At 40.3% G+C, this 18,377-nt stretch overlaps 1 long non-coding RNA gene and 1 pseudogene across 1 annotated transcript in view; both read right to left on the minus strand.

Moving 5' to 3' along the window:
• LOC108401665 (uncharacterized) overlaps positions 1–18,377 on the minus strand; it is an 80,747-nt gene that overhangs the window by 42,365 nt on the left and 20,005 nt on the right. The window lies entirely within an intron of this gene.
• Positions 5,794–17,930, minus strand: LOC140850503 (large ribosomal subunit protein uL23 pseudogene; annotated as a pseudogene).

Genomic DNA, 18,377 nt, shown 5'->3' on the forward strand with positions numbered 1-18,377 from the left:
GTTCCCACTGGCACGTTTTCATTCATCAGACTCATTATAATAAACTCCTGTCTTTCATCTCCTTATTTTTCAGAATTTACCAGACTTTTTCATTATTAGAGTTTTCTTTCTTTAAGAAAAACAACCAATGCAAACCCATAAATATATTTTCTTTAAGTTTTCCCATCTTAAAAATTTGTTCTTAAGGCGGTCTTCTCTTACATCCCCCATATTCCATCATTATTATCGCCATCAACATTATCATCTCCTCTGTTACTGCTTTTCTCTTTATGTAACTTCAATTTTGGTCATTTAAACTAGCAAAACGTCAGTTTGAAAATATACTCTTCAAATGTGATACGGATGAATTACATTCTAAAGCCCCCTTCCCGGAAAAAAAATAAAAATGTATAACAAAAACTGGGAGTGCAACAGGGGTGGTAGAAGGCATCTGCATTGCTAGAACAAGATGATTTTGCAGGCAAAATTATCAACATGTAGCTGACTCAAGATCTAATGGAAAAAGGGGCATTACGACTAGCACACATATGTAAGGGAGGGGACACGGGGCAGGCAGTACAGCACAGAGAAGACAAGTAGTGACTCTACAGCATCTTACTACGCTGCTGGACAGTGACTGTAATGGGGTGTGTGTGGGGGACTTGATAATGGAGGAAATCTAGTAACCACAATGTTGCTTATATAATTATATATGAATGACATAAAAAAAAAGAATTTTTAACAGAAAAGAAAAGGTCTAATGGAGACAGTCAGTGATATTTAATAAGACCTCTGTGTCAGAATAAGGCCTGCACATTTTTAAACTCAGGTTCAAATAATCATCTCTTTTTAACTCATTGCTGCAGTCATGATCTTGACATTGCAAAGTCTTCCTTACTTCAAAGTCTCAAAGACTTAGCTAACCTGTGTGAAGGCAAAGGTATTTATGATTCAACAATACGATTCATCAAGAATAGCAATTAGGCTTCCCTCCATCTATTTTTTGGTTAGGCTTTGAGTACTCTGGAGCCAGCTCTTTATTTTCCTGCCTACTGAGTTTTTGACAGGTAATTTTTATTCAAGAGGCAGTTAAGTGCTTAATTTTTAATTCAATTATAGAAAATGCTTCATTCTCAACAATCAGCTGATCATTTTCAAATATATAATTGTGTTCTTTACATAGCAGCCAGAGTCATCTTTTAGAAATAGAAATCTGCTCCTGTCGCATCCCCTTTGAGTGAAGCTTCAAGATCTTGAGCTGGAAATCAGGGCCCTGATGGCCTGGCCTCTGCCACCCTCTGTTCAAGCTACTCTGGTCTTTCAGTTCCTACAGTGCTGCAGACTCCAGAGCTCTTGCACACAGCTATCCCTCTTGTCCAAGTCACTGGTTCAGCAGTTCCCCGTATTATTAAATCCTCATCCCCACTAGTGCAGTTACTGTCTGTCAGCACAGGAAGGGCTTACAGAATCACTGACTCTGTTCTCCACATCATACTTCTTGTTTAACTCTTGACCTGACTAATGTCTACTTGAACTCCAGGATTTTGCTAAACTATTACTTCTTCAAAGACACCTTCCCTGACACCCTCTTCCCCCGTCTAAATCAAGGCACTGTATATATATATATATATATATATATTGTTTCACTGTAGCTTGTACTCGGCCTTCAAATCCCTTAACACAAATGGTAGTTGTAGAGCACACTGTTCGACTTTAGAGCAATTTCCATCTCCTTGTATCCATCAGATGTGATCAGAGAAACAGAACCACCCTGAGTAACATACAAAATGAGACTTCTTATAAGGATTAGGCCTTATGCTGTTGTGGATGCTGGTGAAGAAGTCTGCGGAAGACTGGGGGCTTGCTTCTGGGGGGTGGGCCTCAAGTCTCCATGGCAGAGGCAGAATGAGACGCAAGAAGAAATTCTGGGCATGAAGTGGGGAGAGCAAGGGCAAAGGGAACCCCTGAAGACAACTGGACCCACGTTCGTCTCGCGCCGCCTCTGTCTCAGTCTGTTCAAGCTTCTACAGCAAAATACCAAAGACTGGGTGGCTTGTAGGCAACAAAAATATATTTCTCACAGTTTGGGAAGATTGGAAGTCCAGGATCCAGGTGCCAACACGTTCAGTGTCCAGTGAGAGCCCACTTCCAGGTTCAGAGAAAACCGTCTTCTCCCTGTAACCGCTCTGGGGGAAGGAATGCGGGAACGGTCTGGGGTCTCTTTTATGCCATTATCTCTGAAAGGCTTTACCTCCAAAAGCCATCATATTAGGGGTTAGGTTTCAGCATAGGAATTTTGAGGGGACACATTCAGTCTCTAGCAACCTCCAACCTTGATGAGGTGGGAGATGCAGCTGCATGGTGGAAATGGGGACCAGGACTCAGAGAAGCTGGAGGAGGAGATCAGGCAGGCCTGCAGGCCCGCTGCATTCAGCCAACAGGATGAGCCGAAGATCAGCGACAAGGCGGCTGGGTGCACAGGGCGGAGCCTTACACCACCCTTCCGAGCCGCCGTCTTCCCCCCTCCCAAATCGCAAGAGGGTGTTTCTTGTTGCCAACACTAAGCCACAACCACACACAAAAAGGGATCTGGAAAATGTGTCTGCTTAGCTTAGTTGACACAGTACTAAACTACCCTTTCCCCTTCTAGTCTCTAAGTTCCATGATAGCAAGAAACATATTCCCATTGTGCCCAGTGCCTGGGACAGTTTTCAACACTAAATAAGTTGTAGTTCAAAGGATGAATTTTTTAATGAAGAAATTATATTTTTGTCTATGAATAAAACTAAATTTGTTCATTATAAAAATCCTTTGTATTGTAACTTATTCAGATTTAATTGTAAGTTGTAAAATTGTAAATTTGGCCAACCCTAAATATACTATTTTAGCAGTGCATTTAACTTAATTTAACCACTTGGTAGCCTAATAATTGGTACAAATTTGCAATGGCCTCTAATTATTTTTGGCTATAAATATAGTAAAGTAAAATTAATTTTTTAAAACAGTCTAATTTCTTTTTCCCCTTCACCTATCTCACCCATCCCCCTGGCAATCACTGTTTGTTCTCTGTGTTTAAGAGTCTATTTCTGTTTTGTTTGTTCATTGTCTTGTTTTTAAGATTCCACATATAAGTGAAATCATATGGTACTTGTCTTTCTCTGACTTATTTCACTGAGCATAATATCCTCTAGGTCCATCCATGTTGTTACAAATGGTAGGATTTCACTCTTCTTATTGCTGAGTAATATTCCATTGTATACATGTACCACATCTCTTTTATCCATTCATCTGTCAATGGACACTTAAGTTGCTTCCATATTTTGGCTGTTGTAATAATACTGTGATAATAACAGCAGTGCATGTATTTTTTTCAAACTAGTGATTTTATTTTCTTCAGGTGAATTCCAGGAAGTGGAATTACTGGGTCATACAATGTATTTCTATTTTTATTTTTCTGAGAAAACTCCATGCTGCTTCTCACAATGGCTGCACCAGTTCAAATTCCCACCAACACTGCGTAAGGGGCCACTTTCCTTCACGTCTTCACCAATACTTGTTATTTCTCATCTTGTTGATGCTAGCCACTCTCACTGGTGTGAGGTGATTTTTTATTTCCATTTCCCTGATGATTGGTGACGTGGAGCATCTTTTCATGCGTCTGTTGGCCATCTGTATGTCTTCTTTGGAAAAATGTCTCTTCAGGTCCTCTGCCCATTTTTTAGTCAAATTATTTGCTTTTTGGTGTTGAACTGTATGACTTTTTAAAATATATTTTGGATATTAGCCCTTAATCAGATATATCACTTGCAAATATATTCTCCCATTCAGTAGGTTGCATTTTCATTTTGTTGATAGTTTCCCTTTACTCTGTAGCAGTTTTTAGTTTGATGTAGTTCCACTTGTTTATTTTTACTTTTGTTTCCCTTTCATTAGGAGACATGTCCAGAAAAAACTACTAATGCTGATGCTCAAGAGTTTACTGCCTATGTTTTCTTCTAGGAGTTTTATGGTTTCAGGTCTTATATTTAGGTCTTTAATCCATTTTGAGTTTATTTTTTGCATATGGAGGAAAATAGTGATCTAGTTTCAGTCTTTTGCATGTAGCTGTCCAGTTTTCCCAATGTCATTTATTGAAGAAGCTGTATTTTTATTTGGCTTAAAACAACACAAATTTATTATCTTATAGTCCTGGAAGTCAGGTGTTCAAAATGACTGAAGAGAATGTCTTTTCAGCACTGCATATTCTTGCTTCCTCTGTCATAGATTAATTAACCATATAAGTGTGGGTTTATTTCTGGGCTCTCTAATCTGTTCCATTGACCTCTGCATCTATTTTTGTGCCAGTACCATACTATTTTGAAGTACTATGGCTTTGTAGTATAGTTGGAAATTAGGCAGCATGATAAACCCAGCTTTGTTCTTCTTTCTCAAAACGGCTTTAGCTATTTGGGGTCTTTTTTGGTTCCAAACAAATTTTAGGATTATTCACATTAGCTCTGTGTGAAAGATGCCACTTGTATTTTCATAGTGATTGCACTGGATCTGTAGATTGCTTTGGGTAATATGGACATTTAATAATATTAATTATTTCTAACCATAAGCAGAGAATATCTTTCCATTTATTTGTGTCAAGTTCAAGTTCTTTAATCACTGTTTCATAGTTTTCAGAGTGCAAGTCCTTCACCTCCTTGGTTAGATTTATTCCTAAGTATTTTATTCTTTTTGATACAATTGTAAATAGGACTGTTTCCTTACTTTCTCTTTCTGCCAATTCATTATCTGTATATAGAAATGCAACAGATTTTTGTATATTAATTTTGTCAAAATTATTTTAAAATTTTACTACAAGCAAAAGGTGGTTATTCCTTTTCTTATTACGATATGTATACTGTTAAGATATCAGGAAAAAAATGCTTTGACAATTCCCTAGAACCTTCTCAAGATATAATTGGTGGCAGGTAATAAGAATATCCTTAGTTAACTGTTAAACACTGTTTGGAATTAGCCTAAACTTCAACAATTGTGTTAAAAGGGAATCAGGAACACAGAAACTCTGACTCCTGTTTTCAGAATTCCTGGGACCTTCCAAGGAGGTGGGATGTGAAAGTCTGACTTCCTCTCTCCATTTGACTATTGCTCCCTAAGAATCTGGAGGTCCCCACCCAGAGCTGGCCTTTGGCACACCTTATTTTTGGTCTTGAAAAGTCAGTGTTTGACAACTCTCAGGTAACAGTCCTAGCTTAATTTTGTTTTGGTTTGTAGGACATGTTGAAGCCTGTGAATATACAACTTCCCATGGATGAAAACTGAGGAAAATCCCTACTAGGTTGTGTGTTATTTTAGCAACATTTAATTTCTAATTTTAAAAAACTCCCCTAATTTTTTATGATGTGTCAGTGTGCTGAATGAAGAGGAAGGGGAATCACATGGGATTTATCCAGTCAAAGACTTTAAAGAGATACGGTGGCATGTCAGTTCCAGCAGGTGAAGATATTTTAGTAAAAGCAGCCTATTAAACATTGAACATGAGTTGTTATACCCACATTAGGCAAGTTTTACTTTGGAGCCTCATCAGATTTCAAACTGCTATTCATTTAATCATTCATTCATTCATTCATTCATTCCACAAATAATTTTTAAGTGATTAGTATAATTACAGATTAGACTCTAAGATCACAGCAGTGACTTAAACAGATAAAATCTCCTGCCCTTATGGAGCTTATAGCATAGTCAATAAACAACTTCACCGATAACTACTGTGTAATTGTAATACAGGGAATGATCAGAGGGCTAACAAAGGGATCTAATTTAGACTAGAGTTCAGAGAAGGTTTATTTACTTTCTCAGATACGTTATAAACCAAAGGCAAAATGAAATAGAAATGTTTAGGTGGACAGTTTGGCCATACATATATATATTTATATATATATACACACACACAAAATAGGTAAACAGATGCAAACATTGTAAATAAATATAGGAGACTGAATGTACAGTTTGTTAATAATGTTAAAGTAGTACATATTCCAGGAATAAAATAGTGAATCAGTAGCAGAAATCTATGTGCTATCAATGTCATTCATCACATTAATGTTTTCTTAAATGATAACTTCAATGGCTACAGAAAAAGCATCCTATAAAAAGAAAATTGCTTTGTAAATTAGGGGAAAATAAGGAAATTCCTTAGCCTAACAAAAGAAGGATATTTTTAAAGATCTCCCAGCAAATATAGCCAATGACAAAACTTTAAAAATATTTCCATTAATGTCAGGAGATCACAACTATTTGACACTATCCTAGAAGGCCTGGGTAATGCAATACCAAAAGAAATACCCAGGATAAGGATAGAAAATATGTCAGCTAGACTAAAGATGACTCAACCTGTTGCTGTTTGGAAATTTGTAAATTAACCACACTGTCCACTTCTGAAAGGAAGAGACAAATTTGTCATTTGCAAATGATAGGATAATCTTTTCAAATCCAAGGTGAGGGATGGACAAACTATTTGAATGAATAAAATAATTCAGCAGAATTTTTTCAGTAAAATAAAAAGCAAATATGAAAGAATTCAATAGTATTTCTTTATATCAATTAAAATAAAAAGCAAAGCAAATATGAAAGAATTCAATAGTATTTCTTTATACCAATTTTTATACCAAGTCATTTGCAAGAGCAACAAAAGTTATACAGTGTCAAGAAATTAATTTTTCAAAGCAGATTTTTATAGAAAATTATAAAACTCTTGAAGGGCATAATAAGAAAACTTGAATAAATAAATAAAACTTTCAAGGATGAAAGGACACACTTTTATAAAATGTCTCCACAAATTAAGCTATAAATTTAATGTTCCAATAATTTACAAAAAGAGTTTTTCAGCAAACTTGATAACCTGAATTCAAAATTCATATAAACAAGTCAAAGTACATGAATAATTAAGGCAATTTTTCAATAGGAAATACAGCAGTTATACATTTCTTAAAGCAAAAAGCAGAAGCCGAAAGGATAAAAAAATGTGGTAAATTTGACTACATTAAAACTAAAATGCCTATATCATCAAAGACACAAAAGTAAAAGAGAAGCAATTGACTGGGAAAAGTCTTGTCAGTAATAATAACTAGCAAAGGATTAATATTTAAGTGGTATATGGAACTCCTACAAAATAATCTTAAAAGACAAATGATAGAAAAAAACAAAGGATGTGAACAAGCAACTCACAAGAGATAATCCACATGTCCAATACATTCATGAAATAAGACTCAACATCAATATTAAAAAACAAAAGAACACTGTGATATGATTTGACCCTGTCATAGCAGCAAAATTTTGGAGTCTGAAAATGTCATTATTGTTCAGGATTTGGAGACAAAATACACCGCTTTGGACTCTTTGGAAACTATGGCAGCATCTAGTAAAGTTGAAAATACACATAAGCTACAATCCACTAATTCTATGTCTCAGGTTACACTCTAGAAAAGCACACATGTGAACAAAAAGGAGAAACATCAAGGACGTTCATGAAAGCACTGTTAATAATAGTAAATAAGTGGAGAAACTAAATGGCTATCAATAAGGGAATGGATAAATGAAATGTAGTATATCCATGCAATTCGATAATTAGTGGCAGTTAAAAGGATCTTTGAATCCATAAACATCAGCACAAATAGACAGCAAAAGACATGCTGAAGAAGAAAAGAAAGATGGAGACTGTATGATGCTATTTATGTATATTAGCCATATACAAAGAAAACAGTCCTCCATGGATTTTTATGCTTTTCTTTTATATATGCCCAGCATTTAATAGCACAGGCACATTATATGTGTACAAAAATATATGTACGCATGCTTCTATATGCAGACATATTTAAAATTAGGTGCAAATCTTTTTGAGAACGGACTAGAAGAGAAAGACAGTACTTCAAACACATGGGAAGAGATGTGGGGGGCATGGAGAGGGAATAACTAAGGAGATGGGGTTTACAGGAGGCTGACTTATATCTATATTATTTCTTAACTAACAAACAAAAGACTGAGAGTCAAGGAGACAAAATATTAACACTAATTCAGAATCACTGAATATGATGCTTTTTTTTTAGTAACATTTAGTTTCTAATTTTGGAAAACCTTTTAAATGCTTAGAGCTTCCCTCTCATGCAATGTAAACACGCAGGTCAAATGCACCCAGTGTCTTCCATCTCCCAGCTTTCTTTCCTAAAGGTATCCAGCTGGACTAGTTGGGTCATCTTTTTGCTAGGTATGGAAAGGAAAGAAGAAGAGGGAGTCTAAAAGCCAAGTTCATTGTGGGAATTCCCAGAGTTCCCTTAGGCCTGATTCCCACGGCGGAGGCGTAGGACAGAGACGGGAGAAAGATTATTACACCCGGAGGGTTTTCCTTATCCTGCGCTGACAGTCCATCTGGCAGAACACAGGCATGATGACTGAGCCTAGAAAATAAATAAATGAAGCAGGAAGTGCCAGCTTCCTTGAGACTTAGGCAAGATGTCACCGATAAGGAATATTACAATCTTTTTGTGTAAGCTGCCAAAGAGGTCAACAGGTCTGCTAAGGAATAATACTAGAAGAGGGAAAGATGGAGGTCAGCCCTTCCAGAAAGTCTTCTTGGGCCACGCCAGTCTGTGTTAACTTCAAACTCTGAATGATAGTAGATTGTTCAACCCAGCAATTATCATATATCATCACAGGATTATGGGGCCTCTCGGAGGCCAGGAGAAGTCTCGGCCGCTTCTCCTTCAGTGTATTAAAAAATGATGAGCTACCAAAATTGAGTTACAATAATCGTCGTCTATATTGTTTACAATGAACAATAATGTTCTTAATACATATTATAAAACATAAGGATGCTAGTCATTACAACTATAAATCTTGAAAAAATATCAATTCATGATGCACTACGGAAGTCGGTTCCAATCATGGGACAAAAATGTACAGTTCTGTATCAAATGTCTTTGTCTTTTAATCCTGTTGGTATCTCTGTGGTTGTAGGTAACGCCTCAATAGATGATAATGCTCAGCATCTCCATTTGAGTCCTTTCTGCCCGAGTGGCCTTCCCTTGGCATCCCTCACCTCTCCCCCTACATTCTGCTCACGGAGGCCCTCTTGAGAGGAACGGCAGTGTTTTATAAGTAGAGGGGATGAGAGGAACAGCTCTGGGACTTTGGCTAGAGCGGTGGAAGGATATACATACACCAGAAGTCAACTGGGTGGAAAGGTCAGATTCAGAAAAGATGACATAAAGCAGGGAGGCAAAGGATGCCGTTAGTCCAGGCAGATAAGATGCTGAGAGCAGAGCTTGCATGCCTGGTTTAAATGCCTCTGCACGGAGCCTGGCAGCTGGCAGAATGATGGGGTGCAAAGTGATGGGTGGGCCGAAATTTAAACCACATTCTTTATACAACACACAGTCTCGTCACCGTGTTCGAAATCGGTATTTCACTTCTTCAAGAGCTTTACTTCTAAGTCTTAACGACAGTCATGTTCACATTTAATTTGAGAAATTATTGAAAATGTGCCACTTTGGGGGAATGTGCTCAAGACACTGGTGCTTCTCCTGTGACCTTTCTACCCCTGAAAACACGTACACTTCCATGAAATTAAGCTTCTGGCTTAAAGTCTGGAGAAGGTAGAGACAAGGATCAGGCATTTACAGTAACAGAGAAGGGCTTCGAAAGAGGGAAGAGTGAAGGAACTGGGAGTTCTGGACAAATAGAGACAAAATCTGCACCTCGTCTGTGAACTATGCACTCAGGATCCAGGCGTAGTGAAGTGTGCTGTAGCCGAGGATGGAGTGTGACTCTCAGCAAAAGCGAGGTTTCCCTGTTCCCCTTTAGGGCGAGTGCAGAGTGGCCTGAATGTGCGGGCCTCGTGTGCAGGTGGACGGGTCGTACGATTCCCCGTGATGCACACGTCTCTTAGGAACAAACTCATCCAAAGCAGAAAATATATCGTCAGGCCTATTAAAAGTACTCCATTACAAAAAGTGTTATTAAAAGTATAATAAAACTAAAATGTCAGAGCCTAGAGAGACTGTGTATGAGCAGACTGTTAGATGACCTGTCCGGGCCAAAGGGTCTTCATGGACCTTTGCCATGTGACAATATTTTCTCCATCTGGAAATGCAGAATGGTACACTGCTATGAAGAAAGAATGGAAGAGAGAGGCTGATGGCATTCCATTCCCAAGAGATAATTTATCTAAGTTGTAACATAGAGAAAGAGAACGAAAGGACAAGATATTGTTCAGTCCTGGTCTTCCGCAACACGGAGAGAATTGTTGCATGCTTGCTACTTTGTTATTTGAAAGTAGGGAGCCCTCTCCTCCCGGGGCTTCCAAAGGAAAGGGAAGGTGCAACAGGCCGCCGTCACTGTGTCTGGAAGCCTTTAGCGCCAAAGAGGAGGAGACCGCCCAAGTTATGGTGCCTTCTCTTCAATTCAATGAACCTTTTTGTCAGACCCCTCTAACTTGGGGAGGTGGGACAGAGAGGTAAAGTGGGAGAGCGAACAGGGGGGAGACCCCAGGGACCTACAAGAAAGTTCACCTGCGAGAGGGAAGCCAATGTGAATTCGATTATGATTTAATACAATCTTCAAAAGAAAATAAGGTCTCTTTGACCAAAACGAAGCAAAGCAAAACATAAATGAAAACTATATTAATTAATTTGCACTCTGGTAAGAAGATGGTCTCTCTTTGGCTAAAAAGTTCTCTACAAAAAATGGATGCCACACAGAAGAAGGGCTGTTTCTGCAGGGAAAGTCCAGTCCCAGAAGAGTTAGCTGCTAGTCAGAGTGTGACAGAAAAATCCCCTGAAAGACTTAAGTTTCTCCCTCTCTGTCATTTTTGGTTGCTGTTATCTGTCCTCAATCCCATTCAGATTAACCAGTGTGACAAGATTTGGGGCTATTTCTGTACATTAATATACTCACTTTGAATTTTTAAAACTTCTTGTAAACAAAAATTAAAGTAAAGCCCGATGACAGTAAAAAGGTTTAAGATTTTTTTCTAAGAATATTTTTTAATAGGAAAAATGTCTCAAAGATCTTTGTTTAAAACAATTCATGAGACCATCTTTTATCAAGTCACACATTTGTATTTATGAAGCCATTGAGACCATGCATTATTTTGAAATCAGTAAATTCCAAAAATTCTTGTGAAAGCTCTTTTCTACTCTCCCTCCAAAGCGACTGTGGGCAAAAAGGAAAAAAGTGTGATAAAATATAAATGCATTTCTGGAATTGAACTTCAAGGAGTCCAGCTGGAAGGGAATGCAGAAACCAGTGAGACTGTGGCTCCTGAATCTGGCTGCACAACAGAATTACCTGTTTCATCCAGTCTTCTATTTCAACTCACCTTTCTCCCAATACATCTTTGATTATTTCTTCTACTTCAAATCTCATCTATTCCTCCCATCTTACCACCATTACCAAATTCAGCCATGCCAATACCTATATTAGGATTATTTTTCATTTTGTGTTCTTTTTTGGATCAACATTCCTCTCATCTCTTTTATCTTTTCATATGAACTGCTATATAATTTTTCAAGACTCTCCTCTACTTCATGGATTTTAATGCTATACTATTTATTAATACTAATGCAGAACATACTTAATAACAATCTGTATTTGTTTCATTATATTTGTTTTCTTTTCAAAGCAAATTATCTATTATAAAATAATGTAAACATTAAAACTTGATAAATATAAAAAGGCATGACAGACAATACACAGACGGGGACACCTATAAGAAACTGTTCAAAGTAATTCAGAATTATTTAAATACTATTTCCTTGTGTATCAAAGTAGCAAAGACTCTTAAATGTGTAAATGTAATAATGCCTAATGAAATGAAATGGGACTTTTGTGTAGGGCTATAGGCTATTACCACACTTTGAAGTACAGTTTGACAATATATATCGAAAGCTTTAAGTACATTTACTTACAAAACTTAGCATTCATTGCCAAAAAAAAAAGAAGAAAAGAAAAAGAAAAAGTTATCCATCTCAATTTGCACCTCTGTCCTTCCTTTATGAATTTCTGTTCCTCTGTTGTGAGAGCCATTACTTTGGGCATCCTACTAGGATTCCAATGAATGTCTCGTTTTTTTCAGTCTCTATATCACGTCACTCTGGAAGGTATGCATGTCTTCCCGGTCTTCACCAAGGAGGAGTCCCTATTTTTATAGGCTGCAAAGTGAGGATAATAGTACCTACTTTACAGTAGTATGTAAATTAAGTGAATTTTTATCTGCAAGACTGGGATTGACCAGCTAGCTGGTTGGAAGATTTCTATCCGTTCCCTCCATAGTTGAAGCCTGGGCTCCTGACTGTATGTGAGGCTGTATGATGCAGCCCGGGGTCTGTCTCCCACATTTCCTCACAATGCAGTGAGAAGTCATCATGGACGCGGCGTACTCTGAGCGTGCTTTGTGCTGGGAGCATGGCGCTGACCTTTCGCAAAAGAGAAACTGGAGGAAGCTGGAGGCATAAAGGCTGTGGCTTTAAGGGGAGGCATTTCCATCTTTGCGAGGGGCCACTAGTACCAAAAGAGAGTGGCAGCTGGGTGAGAGCAGAGCAGTTACCCTTCCAGCTGCGGGCTGGTGTTGTGCACACCATCCTAGACCAGAAGGAACTGAAGGTCTGTGAATTTAGCTGTCTTCCACAGATCCGCATCCTTGAGGCCTTCTTCGCCCTACTCCATGGGCTCTGTGTAGCATTCTGCACAGGAGCAGATTGGTCCCATCACTAAGCACCAATAAAGATATATTGCTTCTTTTCCTCTTTCCCAAGCCATCCCCTTTTAATTTGGTTCAGTTAACATAGAGTGGGAATTTTTTCAAAGAAATGTGAATTTGCACCTAGGAGGAGGAAATAAAAAAAACCTAACAAAATAAAAGCACACAGAATGGGCTGGCTTATAATTTCTTTTAAGATTTTTACTTCCCATTCTACCTTCATTCCTCCTTTCCTTCCTTATTTTTTCCTTTTTATTTTTATTTTTCCTTTAATAAACTTGGTGAGTACTACTGGGCTGGTCAGTGGGAAACGCGGGATAAATAAGAGGCCACTGCTTGAGTGCTGCGGCTCATAGCACACCAGACCCTAGAGCTATTCATACGCATGCTAGGCATGCCAAGACTCACTGCGCGCATTTCAGCCTAAGTCCCGCCTTGAGGTTCTCAGCGTCCACTCCACCCAACCTATTTGGGAAGCAGCTCGGCAAAGCACTTGCATTACTCCTAACTGCCACCAGGTGGTGTCTAATGCTGCATCCCATAGTTCACTACTCGTAAGTTTACAGTGAAGTCAATTTGCTTTTGCTGTAAAAATATGTACCCTTGAAATAAAATGTAAAGTGCTTAACCACTAACTAACCCTAAATCTTGCATAATCACAACAAACATTTGTATCCTGCTTTCTAACTCACAAAGTGTGTTAGACAGAGGTGGGAGAGCCTGCCTGTGGGTTTCTTTTGCTGTTTCCCATAGTTCTTTGAGGTCAGTATGGCAGGTGTTTTTATTTGCCACATTTTACAGATGATAGAAAGATTAGGTTATATAGCCAAGTTCGCACAGGTGCCAAGCAGTAGAACAGGGAAGTGAGGACTGGTTTTTTATATCCAAGTAACTTGTTTAACACCATGCTATAAAAACACTAATAAAGAAGAAACACCAGATGCAGGACCTGTAAACACTGAACTAAAGCCCCAGTATTATACATCTCTAGGCAATTATCATTCTCCTTACTGCTTTTGGGAAACTGTTATAGGTTTGGGGTGTGGCAACTCCATTTTCAGTGTATTTCATGGCGGAGACCCACATAGCACTTACCTGGGTAATTCTGTAGTTTTCAATGAAGTGTTAACTGCCATTGTAATCTGTGAGTTCAATACTCTTTCTTGTCTTATTTTGTATAAGGAGAGACTGACCCCCTTACTTTATTTCCTGGAACAATAAGGATCCCTCAACATGACACAAATCTCAAATGATATGTTAACACATGATTGTCGTCCTTAGGAAAGAAAAAAGAATTTCCCTAGTAACCAAGTTGCTATGTTCTCTTAGGAAGCTCAGCTATTGCCACTCAATAGCTAAATACTCAGATCTTTCTTTTCCTCTAAAAGGATTCAAAACAATTTTTTTCCTTATGATGATGATTTTAAAGTAATTTTAAAAAGCACTTAAAATGTGATTTCCTTAAGGCTCTGCACTCATGGACTGACTCATGGCAAGCCAGTGAGTTATAACTGTTAGGAAAGAATAATAGTCACAGCAATTTATATTTATTGAGCATGCCCTGGTCAACAGACACTCTGCTAATCACTTAAAATTTCTTATAGTTCATTTCATCTTCACAAGAACTTTACCCATAGACACATTTATTATTATTATTATTATTATTATTATTTTGTGATGAAAAATTTTACATTTAGAATTAGCAATATGGACTCTGCTTAGACGATCCCAATTTTGTTGGCAACATCCAAAGTGTCCCAGGCAGGAGCCAGTCGGACACACGCCACGCCGCCTTCTCTCCATCAGGCCTGATAAGGCTGTTGACCTTGGCCCAGTCCATGTCATGGAGCTCTTCACAGCCAGTTTGACCTGCTGCTCATTGATCGTGACACCCACACTAAACATGAGTGGGCTGTCTTCTGTCTTCCTCAGGGCTGACAAGGAGGACAGGGAAACTGATGGTGGCGCAGTGGTCGAGACTGTTTCTCCTGGGGCACTTCTGAGGGGGTTTGGGCTTCCTTTGGAAGCTACAGCGACTCGGGCTGCCGGGAGATGCATGCTATGCGGGCCTTCTGTGGCTGTGGACAGCTTTCAGCTTGGGCTGTGGCTTTGGGAGGGGCCGGTGCGTCCTTCCTTGCTTTCTGTGCCATCCTCGGGGAACACAGTGCAGACCTTGTCATCTGCATTTTCCAGTGAAAGAAGCTGAGACTTAGAGACATTAAGGAGCCTAGGGCAGAGTAAGCATGGAGCTGGAGTTTAAATCTGGGTTCCAGATCATGGATCTAAGACCACCTGACTTGATGTGTGCTCATCTTCAGGCTTCCTGGGCTTGAGCCTAAGCCAACCGGATTCGTTCATCTTCTAAACGATCAATGAGCTTCCCATCACACTCCTTTTGTTTTTACAACCGTCACCATTCCGCCTCTGAATCTACCTTATTGCAAGGAATGTCTGTGTGAGGCGACTCAGGGAAACTGGATTCTAATAGATCCACGCTAATGACTTTGCTCTGTAATGCTAGACTTTGAGAGAGTTTCGATGCTAGGAATTTATTGTCTGTATTCCAATGACCTTAGGAGGTGGGTGAGGAAAGATGCTTCATGAGAGAAAGAAACCCTGTGCCCATGAGCGGCCATTCCCCGTTGCCCCTCACCAATGTAAGAAAGACAAGGGGAGCTATCAGGACGCAGTCCAGCCCATGGGGTCTCCTGAAGAGCTGCACCGCCAGGCTCAAGAAGGGCAGGAAATGCAGGAGCCCTGGGAGTGTGAGCCAAAGAAACAGTGGGCTTTTTCTTCACGGTGATGCCAATCGATGGCTCAACACTCACATCTTATTGCCTGTGCGTCTGCTCAGGTGACCAACTCCAAAGGAAGAAATTCCAGTTGGTCCAGACTGGCGTCTGTGTATTTCCCCTCTGACTGTGACCCCCAAGGGGCCTCTGATCAAGGATGTTATGTGGAAAAAACAAACAACAATAAAACTTCAGATGTCTAACACATTGTTGGTCAGGGGGAAGCAGTTTTAGGGAAGACACCGTATCGCACTGAGAGTGGAAGCCCAGAGAGGACACAAAGCTTTACCCTCTCACCAGGTCTGTGCAGAGGGAACAAGAGGCACCTGACAGTGTGCGGACAGAGGCGGGACAGCCGGCCTGTGGGTTTGTCTTTAAGATGTGGTGCCCTTAGACATGTTTGTGGGCTGAGAGATGTACCAAAAATAAAGGTGATTAATGGAGCGAGTTACAGAGAAGACAGGCAGGATTGGTGTTAGCACAGGACACTTAGCTTTGAGGAGGAGGAGGTCCACTTTTCTAAACAGAAGGAGGTTTGCAGGGTGAGAGGAGACGAGTGATTTTCAAACTGATGACCTCTCTTTTTCTAGTAGTGAAATATGAGACAAAGTGATCTGCGGATTGAGGGGTGTAGGGGGTGAGGACTTCTTATGGGTGGTGAGTGCTTGTGACATTACGACAGGCCCAGTCGCTAAGGACGGCATGGCAGGGTGGAAGTCTGGCCGAGCTTGGAACCACAGATTGCTTCGTTTTCCCTTTTCCTCCCATTGCCTGCTTGTCTTTTCTTTGTTCTGTTCTGCTCAACATTTTAATGCTTGTAGATCTCTCTCAAAGGGTGAAGAAAGAAAGAAAACAGAAATGGGAACCAAATGTTGCCAGTCCCACTGGATGGCCACACCTTAACGTTTCTGCACAAGCTTTGGTGGGGTGGGGGATGGGTGGGGACAGAATAGGTTGTTAGGTTATCACTGCACTTCCATCATCCACGCTTTTCCACCACTGTCTAGCCCGTGGATGTTGGTTTGTCTTCCCACTCTCTAGGAATGGGAGCCCCGGGTTCAGAAGATGAGACAGGAGTGTGGTGCATTCCCCCACTTGTAACGTTATCACACAAAGGTGCACCAGGTTGGCAGTACTTAAGTGCTTGGCACAGCCACGGAAGTACAAAGGAAGGCAATTTATGTCACTTCAAAGCAGACCTGTCAGGGCAGCCAAACAAAAATGGCATAAAGACCATATTTATCTGTCCTACGTGCAAAGGGCATCCTCAGCCAGGCAAGAGGTCTGTTGACTTAAAGCTTGGTGATCTTGGATGAAGTGTCAAAAAAGATCTGCCCCCTTCGAGTCCTTTAAAACTGAGTCACTATTCTTGGCTTTAGAATGTCTAGAACCAAAACATCATGGACCTTCTAGACAGCACAGCCGAAAGAAAAAGCATAATTTCAGGTCACACTCTGATGGCCGAAGCCACTAGATGATATAGGAATTAGATTAGACAGACCTGAATTAGAACGCCTGTCCCATCATGTCCCAACTGGGTGCCATTGCGAAAATTACTTATTCTCTTCAATTCTATTTCTTCATAAATAAAAGAGTAAGTTAAACATTAAATTAAATATGTGGATAAAAGCATTATTAAATAAGTGTGCAACAAGTGTTGGAAAATGAATTCTGATACCTAGTTTGATTAAATTTGTAGGTGGGGGTCATTCTTAGAACCATCTAACAGATACTTGTGAAATTCCTCTTGGGATACAATGTACCACAAATGCAAAAAGTAACACGAAAGTAAAGAGCCTCTTTGTCAGAAATAAACTACCAGCACCAATAACAAAATAAACAAACAGAACACCTACAGGCTCCCAGCAATTTATGAAAACAGGTGTGTTCTAGAGACTGAGATTCACATTGACAAGGACATTAGTTTTTGATAAAGCATTGTAAGTAAATAAAAAATATGTGAATTCCCCATCAAATACCACTTTGATGATATCAAACCACCGTTAAGAAAGCCCCAGAACTCCTCAGTGCCATTCCTGTCCTTCCACTCTGCTCTCACTTAGGACACTCAGCTCCAGTGGACGTGGATTCCCCCCACCAGCATTTGTCTCATCACGTCTGCATTCCTGTTACAATATTTCATCTGTCTAGAATGCCTCCGTCCGTCCCTACACACACACGCCTGTCAATCTCCTCATTGCTCAAGCCTTGGTCGGATCTCACCCGCAGCATCAAGCCTGCCCTGTCCAGGCCTCCTCGGAGCGATGGCTCTCTGCCCCCAAGCCCTGTCCTGCTTCTCTCCTGCAGAACTCTCTGGCCAGACAGGATGGGCATTTGGCCTTCTCAGGCTTCTTGGCCTCTGAGCCCTTTCCCTTTCTTTGGAGGAATCAGAGCCTGCCTCTTCTTATAGAAGCTGAAGATGCTCAGACTCTTTTCAAGGCTCCCTTTCCGTTAAGGAAACGTGCCAGAGGTAGAGCTCATCAGACGCACACACTGCACGTGGGAGTGGAAGCCGGCGGCCTGCAGGAGCGGTTACCAGGCAGTCCCCAAGCAGAGGAGGGCGCCGCCTCTGCAAACTGCAAACGGCTGCATTCTGCGTCCCAGCCCGGGGATGGCAGCAAGCCCAGCATGGCTGGCAGCTGCGCGGGGCGCTGCTTTTCTGGGCCTTGTGGTGGCGGGGTCTTTACCTAAGTCCATAGCATGAGTGAGGGCAGGGCTCATGGTCAATCACCTCCACGCCTGATTCTCCAGCTTTGCTGGAAGTTTGGGCCAAAGAACAGGAGATTCCAGCAAGGAATAAAGTAGGAAACACTTTAAAATGGAATGCAAGGGCTCGCAGAATTGCTCCATGCTTGTCATTCTCC

This window comes from Manis javanica, chromosome 7 (assembly GCF_040802235.1).
Source record: "Manis javanica isolate MJ-LG chromosome 7, MJ_LKY, whole genome shotgun sequence".
Lineage (NCBI taxonomy): Eukaryota > Metazoa > Chordata > Mammalia > Pholidota > Manidae > Manis > Manis javanica.